Here is a 9,663-nt window from a genome sequence, read left to right on the forward strand (position 1 = left end):
GCCATGCTCTCCCAACAAACGGTCGCCATTTACTTTTCCAAAAGGAAAACTAACTCGATCGCCATATATGGAAAGTATCATCCAAGTTCAATAAGGAAAAGTAAAATGAGTTTGATTGCCATATATGGGGTGTCAATGTCCTTACAACTGCTTCATATGCTCACATGTATATGTATTGCCTTGGATAATAATAACAAAATAATAAATCGTACACAAAATGGTTACCATGTCCAACTTTCCATCATTAAATTTGGATAGTGCTAACCAATGAGTACAAATCAGCGGCTGCATGAGATATGCTGTAACAGAAATACCTTCTTCCACAACAAAGTGTTCCATCTCTCTCGGGTAGACAGTAGATGATCACGCAACCAGGAGGTGACCACCCAAGGCTCGCATTCAGAGTTGCCAACCTTTGCACTTATGGAATTATCTTCAAGGATCTCACATACCTGCAAATTTTCAACAAAAGTTCATAAAAGCAGAGAAAATGTATATGCAACAGTAAATGATTCCCCAAAAAAACTTTGGATACACGGGAAAAAAATGTAAGTCTCTCCACTTCCACCACCCACTCACGCAGTCACAGTGGGGGGAGGGATGCTAGAGGAGCATGTGGAGGAAGTGCTAGTAATTGCATTAAAATAAATGCTAACAGTATAGCCACTCAATCAAACAAGAACATATAAAGCGTATAGTACATTCTCTATTTTGTTATTTACCCCACGTAAATTTAATCTGCTCATCGTGGTGACTTGAAGTATCCTTTTCTCAAATAGCGTGTTGCAGAAGCATAGGGGCAGAGAGTTTCCATGTCGGATTGAGGATATTGATAATGTAATTGGAGCAATACGCTTGGATATATCAGTAGAATCCAAATTCAAATAAATCAAATTTGATTGAAATGGTTCATATGAAGTCTTGGATTAATGATTCAAGATATGCAACAAAGGAATCATATAAAACCCTGAAATGTATTAGTATTAGTACTAGGGCGCTGCGGGTTTCGTTGCGAGATAAACCTGTACAATCTACCAAGCAGTAAACTACTACAGGCAGCCGTTGTGTAGAGGTCATTGTCCTTTGTCCACTATTTCAGGGATATAGTGGCAGTGGGGATACATGAGACGATTTAAAAACAACGACCATTAGCCTATTCTTAGTACCGTGTTTACCAACGGTACATGACACTGCACAACATACTGCATTTACCAATAACACCTTGCATCGAATCATTGTAATGCGGAGATCTGGAACAAATGATACTTCACAGGATAAACACCTGAAGGAATGAAACAGCAAGTAGGGAAATCACACCTGCTCATATATTTGCTCGGCTCTCTTAGACAATGCCCATCTCTGGTAAATGCTCCATAGAATCCTGAGCAATGCTGCAGACTAAGGATTCATCATCATTTGAGCTGCATTTGAATGGATGCTTCTTTAACACGATAATGTTACAATCATACCAGGACACAGAAGGTGATCACAAAGACGATATTGCTAGAGATCCAGTGACGAGCTTGACAAGAAATGGATTCAAATCCCCACTTACTACCTAACGAGGTGGTTAATGCAGGTAAACCAGACCACATTTTTCTAACTGTCCATTACGTATGCCATCATGGAGAATACAAATTCAGAAATTCTCCAACATCAGAAGACGCAAGTTTTTTCCCAAGCCATTATCTATGGTAGCCGAATTATCATTGCTCCTTAGTAGGATGCTACAGGATCAATCACACAGTTCACCATAGATAACAATTTGGGGATTGCGCACATGTATGATTCTGCCCCCAATAAAGACGAGGCTGAGTTCCTACACGTTGAGCACCTCTGCGACACGGGTGCGTACGCAGCGGCCTAACTAGTGCTAGCGCAGTACCGCATTAGTGTTGTTGTTGCTCCTCCTGGCTACCACTGCTACGGGTCAGTGTACCACTGCTACACGCCGCAGAGACAAGGGGAACCGCGCGATGGGCGGCAGTGGCGGTGGAGCAGATAGGCGGCTCCTCGCGCGGCGGAAATCTGGAAACCCTAGACGAGACTATAATAGTGGGGAGGGAGGCGGGCGGGCTGAGGAGGGGGAGGGGGTGGGGGCTGTGCGGTACCGTAGTGGTGGAGGAGGGCGGGCGCAGCGCCGGCCATGCCTTGGGAGGGACGCCCGGAGGAGGAGCTCGTGTCCGAGGGTGGCGGCAGCGCTGGTGACTGCCGCTGAGAAGAGAGGCGAAGAGGAGGGCCACAGGTTGTCTCGAGGGCAGCGCAGTCGTTGCCCTCCACAGTGGCCACCATGCCACCGGCGCCGTTGCCCTCCTGGGCGACGGCCTCCAAACAGACGACGCGGTCACTCTACAGGGCAGCACTCCTCTCCGCGTCGTCGTCGCGGCCGCCCCGGGTCAGATCACGGTGGCGGCTAGGGTTGGTCGATCCATATCGGGTGGGATCGGGGGAGAGAGGGAGGCGCCGGCTAGGGTTAGCGCAGAGAGAGGAAGAGGAGGGCACGATGGGTTGGGTGAGGTTTGCTGCGGGTGGATGGATGGACGGGTGGATGGATGGCCGGATGTTTGCCATGTCAGCGATCCATGTCAAAACTCATTCCACCAATCAGACTTAAGCTTGTGTAATTTTCTCTTTTCCTTTTGTTTCTCTTATATTTTTCACCCTATTATTCGGGGTAAAAATACAGTTTGTCAAAATTAATCAATATTATGCATATGTGTCTACTTTGGGATGACAAACAATGTGATTTGGGATATTTTCATTTTCTTATAATTTGTGTGAAAACAGATTGTGTGAAAACAGAATTTGTATGAAAACAATGTGATTTGGGATATTTTCACAAACTAGGATGAGGTGGGATAGAATGGACCCACGAGTGACATGTCAACAAAGTTAGAACATGTTACGACGTTGTTATAATCATCGTAAAAGTTATGACGATCTCATCTTATGCGGTTACGACGTTTTTGACTCACATCGTCGTAATTTATATGTAGATTTGCTCCCCTAAAACGGTTTACGACAATCTCGGATGAAATCGTCATAGATTTATGATGAATTCATCAACGATATTTTAAAAAACGTCATGTATGAGCATATTTCTTGTAGTGGACCGGGCAACGTAACAAACCCTGGGAAGTTTTTACGGCAAAGAACACCAAGGACGCTGTTGGGCTTGCAGACACCCTTGGCAACAATCCAACCCCTACAGTATGACAAATTAAAGCCAAAACATTAGATATTTGAGAAAACGCGAAGGCAAAAGGTTAAATAAGAGTAAATTAACTTACTTGTCCCCATTTGGCCTAATCGGCCACCTCTGCCCGGGGGTCGCTGGCACGAGCGGGAGCCCCGAACTACCACGCTGGTAGACGGTAGCCCCCTCACCCAGCTCCTCGTCGCTACCAGCATGGCCACTTGGCTCAGCCCAGGTATCCCACTGGGTCTCTTGGGACGTACCCTCATCCCTGCTTTGCTCCGGAGTCGCCTGGAAGGAAGCCTCTGGGACACGAGTCTCGTGGGTCGAAGGCTCGTCGACCTGAGGCTCGTGGACCCGAGGCTCATGAACCGGAGACCGTGTAGCCTCCACCTCAGACGAATCCACCCTAGAAGTCATGTGCTCAGGTGCATCAGCTTGGGGTGGTGGCGGAGACCGTGTAGCCGCCACCTCAGAAGGCGTGGCAGCCACCGCCCTACCTCTCCCGCGCCCACGTGTACCTTTAGTACAACATAAATACCAACATGAGTGATAAAATGTATATAAATACCAATATGCATACAACATGAGTACAACATAAATACCTGTTGGGGAACGTCGCATGGGAAACAAAAAATTTCCTACGCGCACGAAGTCCTATCATGGTGATGTCCATCTACGAGAGGGGGTTTCCGATCTGCGTACACTTGTAGATCGCACAGGAGAAGCGTTAGTGAACGCGGTTGATGTAGTGGAACGTCCTCATGTCCCTCGATCCGCCCCGCGAACCGTCCCACGAACCATCCCGCGATCCGTCTCACGATCTAGTGCCCAACGGACGGCACCTCCGCGTTCAGCACACGTACAGCTCGATGATGATCTCGGCCTTCTTGATCCAGCAAGAGAGACGGAGAGGTAGATGAATTCTCCGGCAGCGTGACGGCACTCCAGAGGTTGGTGGTGATCTAATCTCAGCAGGGCTCCGCCCGAGCTCCGCAGAAACGCAATCTAGAGGAAAAACCGTGGAGTTATGTGGTCGGGCTGCCGTGGCAAAGTTGTCTCAAATCATCCCTAATACCTCTGTATATATACGTGGGAGGGGAGGGGCCTTGCCTTGAGGCTCAAGGAGCCCCAAGGGGGTCGGCCGAGGCAAAGGGGGGAAGTCCTCCCCTTCCAAACCGAATCCAACGAGGTTTGGAAGGTGGAGTCCTTCTCTCCTTTCCCACCTCCCTTTTTTTTCCTTTGGCGCATAGGGCCTTCTTGGGCTATCCCACCAGCCCACCAAGGGCTGGTGCACCACCCCCAAGGCCTATGGGCTTCCCCGGGGTGGGTTGCCCCCCCTCCCCGGTGAACACCCGGAACCCATTCGTCATTCCCGGTACATTCCCGGTAACTCCGAAAACCTTCCGGTAATCAAATGAGGTCATCCTATATATCATTCTTCATTTCCGGACCATTCCGGAAACCCTCGTGACGTCCGTGATCTCATCCGGGACTCCGAATAACATTCGGTAACCAACCATATAACTCAAATACGCATAAAACAATGTCGAACCTTAAGTGTGAAGACCCTGCGGGTTCGAGAACTATGTAGACATGACCGAGTGACTCCTCGGTCAATATCCAATAGCAGGACCTGGATGCCCATATTGGATCCCACATATTCTACGAAGATCTTATCGTTTGAACCTCAGTGCCAAGGATTCATATAATCACGTATGTCATTCCCTTTGTCCTTCGGTATGTTACTTGCCCGAGATTCGATCGTCAGTAGTCGCATACCTATTTCAATCTCGTTTACGGCAAGTCTCTTTACTCGTTCCGTAATACAAGATCACGCAACTTACACTAAGTCACATTGCTTGCAAGGCTTGTGTGTGATGTTGTATTATCGAGTGGGCCCCGAGATACCTCTCCGTCATACGGAGTGGCAAATCCCAGTCTTGATCCATACTAACTCAATGAACACCTTCGGAGATACCTGTAGAGCATCTTTATAGTCACCCAGTTACATTGCGACGTTTGATACACACAAAGCATTCCTCCGGTGTTAGTGAGTTATATGATCTCATGGTCATAGGAACAAAATACTTGACATGCAGAAAACAGTAGCAACAAAATGACACGATCAACATGCTACGTCTATTAGTTTGGGTCTAGTCCATCACATGATTCTCCTAATGATGTGATCCCGTTATCAAGTGACAACACTTGCCTATGGTCAGCAAACCTTGACCATCTTTGATCAACGAGTTAGTCAACTAGAGGCTTACTAGGGACAGTGTTTTGTCTATGTATCCACACAAGTATTGTGTTTCCAATCAATACAATTATAGCATGGATAATAAACGATTATCATGAACAAAGAAATATAATAATAACTAATTATTATTGCCTCTAGGGAATATTTCCAACAGTCTCCCACTTGCACTAGAGTCAATAATCTAGTTCACATCACCATGTGATTTCAACGAATCCAACACCCATATAGTTCTGCGGTCTGATCACGCCTTGCTCGTGAGAGAGGTTTTAGTCAACGGTTCTCAAACTTTCAGATCCGTGCGTTCTTTACAAATCTTTATGTCATCTTATGGATGCTGCTACTACGTGCTATTCGGAAATGCTCCAAATATCTACTCTACTATACGAATCTGTTTCACTACTCATAGTTATTCGGATTAGTGTCAAAGCTTGCATCGACGTAACCCTTTACGACGAACTCTTTAACCACCTCCATAATCGAGAAAAAATCCTTAGTCTATTTAGTTACTAAGGATAACTTTGACCGCTGATCAGTGATTCAATCTTGGATCACTCCGTGTACCTCTTAACAGACTTGCTCCAAGGCACACATCAGGTGCGGTACTCAGCATGGCATACTTTAGAGTCTACGGCTAAGGCATAGAAGACGACCTTCGTCTATTCTCTTTATTCTGTCGTGGTCGGGTTTTGATTCTTACTCAAATTCACACCTTACAACACAGTCAAGAACTCCTTCTTTGCTGATCTATTTCGAATTCCTTCAAAAACTTGTCAAGGCATGCATCTTGTTGAAACTTCTATTAAGCGTTTTGATCTATATCCATAGATCTTGATGCTCAGCGTTCAAGTAGCTCAATCCAGGTATTCCTTTGAAAAACTCCTTTCAAACAACCTTGTATGCTTTACAGAAATTCTACATTACTTCTGATCCACAATATGTCAACCACATATACTTATCAGAAATTCTATAGTGCTCCCACTCACTTCTTTGGAGATACAAGTTTCTCATAAACCTTGTACAAACCCAAAATCTTTGATCATCTCATCAAAGTGTATATTCCAACTCCGAGATGCTTGCACCAGTCCATTGAAGGATCGCTGGATCTTGCATACTTGCTAATATCTTTAGGATCGACAAAACCTCCTGGTTGTATCACATACAATGTTTGCTCAAGGAAACCGTCGAGGAAACAATGTTTTGACATCCTACATGCAATATTTCATAAATAATGCAGCAACTACTAACATAATTCTAACAGACTTTTAGCATCGCTACGAGTGAGAAAGTCTCATCATAGTCAACTGTTTGATCTTGTCGGAAACATCTTTGCGACAAGTCGAGCTTTTCTTAATAGTGACTTATCACCATCATCGTCTGTCTTCCTTTTAAAGATCCATCTTTACTCAATAGTCCTATGACCATCAAGTAGTTCTTCCACAGTCTACACTTTGTTTTCATACATGGATCCTCTCTTGGATTTCATGGCTTTCAGCCATTTGTCGGAATCCGGGCCCACCATTGCTTTCTCCATAGCTCGTAGGTTCACTGTTGCTCAACAACATGACCTCCAAGACAGGGTTACCGTACCACACTGCAGTAGTACGCGACCTTGTCAACATACGAAGCTTGTAGTAACTTGATCCGATGCTCGATGATCACCATCATCAGCTGTCACTTCAATTGGTGTAGGCGCCACAGGAACAACTTCCTGTGCCCTGCTACACACTGGTCGAAGTGATGGTTCAATAACCTCATCAAGTTCTACCACCCTCCCACTCAATTCTTTCGAGAGAAACCTTTCCTCGAGAAAGGATCCGTTTCTAGAATCAAATACTTTGCTTTCGGATCTGAGATAGGAAATGTACCCAATTGTTTTGGATATCCTATGAAGATGCATTTATCCGCTTTGGGTTCGAGCTTATCAGACTGAAACTTTTTCACATAAGTGTCGAAGCCCCAAACTTTCAAGAAACGACGGTTTAGATCTCTCTAAACCTCAGTCTATACTGTGTCATCTCAACGGAAATACGCGGTGCCCTATTTAAAGTGAATGCGATTGTCTCTAATGCATAACCCATAAACGATAGTGGTAATTCGATAAGAGACATCATAGCATGCACCATACCAAATAGTGTGTGCCTATGACGTTCAGACACATCATCACACTATGATGTTCCAGGTGGCATGAACTGCGAAACAATTTCCACATTGTCTTAACTGCGTACCAAAACTCGTAACTCAGATATTCATTTCTATGATCATATCATAGACAGTTTATCCTCTTGTTACGACGAACTTCACTCCGAAACAGAATTGAACTTTTCAATATTTCAGACTTGTGATTCATTAAGTAAATACTCTTGTATCCACTCAAATCGTCATTGAAGTAAGAACATAATGATATCCACTGCGTGCCTCAGCACCCATTGGACTGCATACAACAAAATGTATCACTTCCAACAAGTTACTATCTTGTTTCATCTCAATGAAAACAAGGCCTTGCTCATGTGGTATGATTTGCATGTCACTAGTGATTCAAAATCAGGTGAGTATAAAGATCCATCATCATGGAGCCTCTTCATGCAATTTATACCAACATGACTCAAGCGGCAGTGCCACAAGTAAGTGGTACTATCATCATTACCTCGTATCTTTTGGCACCAATATCATGAACATGTGTAACACTACGATCGAGATCCAGTAAACCATTGAAGGTGATTATTCAAGCAAATAGAGTAACCATTATTCTTTTAAATGAATAATCGTATTGCAGTAAACACGATCCAATCATGTTCATGCTTAACGCAAGCACCAAATAACAATTATTTCGGTTTAACACCAATCCCGATGGTAGAGGGAGCGTGCGACGTTTTGATCATATCAACCTTCGAAACACTTCCAACACGTATCGTCACCTCGCCTTTAGCTAGTCTCCGTTTATGCGTAGCTATCATTTCGTGTTACTAATCACTTAGCAACCGAACTGGTATCCAATACCCTCGGGCTACTAGGAGTACTAGTAAAGTACATATCAACATCATGTATATCAAATATACTTCTTTCGACTTTTGCCAGCCTTCTTATCTACCAAGTATCTAGAGTTGCTCCGCCTCAGTGACTGTTCCCCTCATTACAGAAGCACTTAGTTTCGGGTTTGGGTTTAATCTTGGGTCTCTTCATTAGTGCAGCAACTGTTTTGCCGTTTCACGAAGTATCCGTTCTAGCCCTTGCCTTTCTTGAAACTTAGTGGTTTTACTGACCATCAACTATTGATGCTCCTTCTTGATTTCTACTTTCGCAGTGTCAAACATCACGAATCGCTCAAGGATCATTGTATCTATCCTTGATATGTTATAGTTCATCACGAAGCTCTCACAGCTTGGTGGCAGTGACTTTGGAGAACCATCACTATCTCATCTGGAAGATTAACTCCCACTTGATTCAAGCGATTGTCGTACTCAGACAATCTGAGCACACGCTCAACGATTGAGCTTTTCTCCTTTACTTTGTGGACAAAGAATCTTGTCGGAGGTCTTGTACCTCTTAACAAGGGCACAAGCATTAAATCACAATTTCATCTCTTTGGAACATCACTTATGTTCCGCGACGTTTCAAAACGTCTTCGGCGCCTTACTTCTAAGCCATTAAGTATTTTGCACTGAACTATCGTGTAGTCATCAGAAACGTGTATGTCGGATGTTCACAGCATCCACAGACGACGCTCGAGGTGCAGCACACCGAGTGGTGCATTAAGGACATAAGCCTTCTGCGCAGCAATGAGGACAATCCTCTGCAAAGTTTGCTACTGTCAACTTTCAACTAAATTTTCTCTAGGAACATATGAAAATAGTAGAGCTATAGCGCAAGCTACATCGTAATTCGCAAAGACCATTAGACTATGTTCATGACAATTAGTTCAATTAATCATATTAATTAAGAACTCTCACTCAAAAAGTACATCTCTCTAGTCATTTGAGTGGTACATGATCCAAATCCACTATCTCAAGTCCGATCATCACGTGAGTCGAGAATAGTTTCAGTGGTAAGCATCTCTATGCTAATCATATCAACTATATGATTCATGCTCGAACTTTCGGTCTCATGTGTTCCGAGGCCATGTCTGCACATGCTAGGCTCGTCAAGCTTAACCCGAGTGTTCCGCGTGTGCAACTGTTTTGCACCCGTTGTATGTGAACGTTGAGTC

At 44.5% G+C, this 9,663-nt stretch overlaps 1 long non-coding RNA gene across 1 annotated transcript; it reads right to left on the minus strand.

Annotated features, from left to right (window-relative positions):
- Window positions 1-323: 323 nt before the first annotated feature.
- Window positions 324-1,538, minus strand: LOC123428265. Its single transcript, XR_006622523.1, has 3 exons — window positions 1,470-1,538; window positions 1,318-1,398; window positions 324-452 (listed from the first exon to the last, which is right to left on the minus strand). It is a non-coding gene; the product is annotated as an uncharacterized LOC123428265 (long non-coding RNA).
- Window positions 1,539-9,663: the final 8,125 nt, after the last annotated feature.

The sequence above is a fragment of the Hordeum vulgare genome, chromosome 2H (assembly GCF_904849725.1).
Source record: "Hordeum vulgare subsp. vulgare chromosome 2H, MorexV3_pseudomolecules_assembly, whole genome shotgun sequence".
NCBI classification, from domain to species: domain Eukaryota; kingdom Viridiplantae; phylum Streptophyta; class Magnoliopsida; order Poales; family Poaceae; genus Hordeum; species Hordeum vulgare.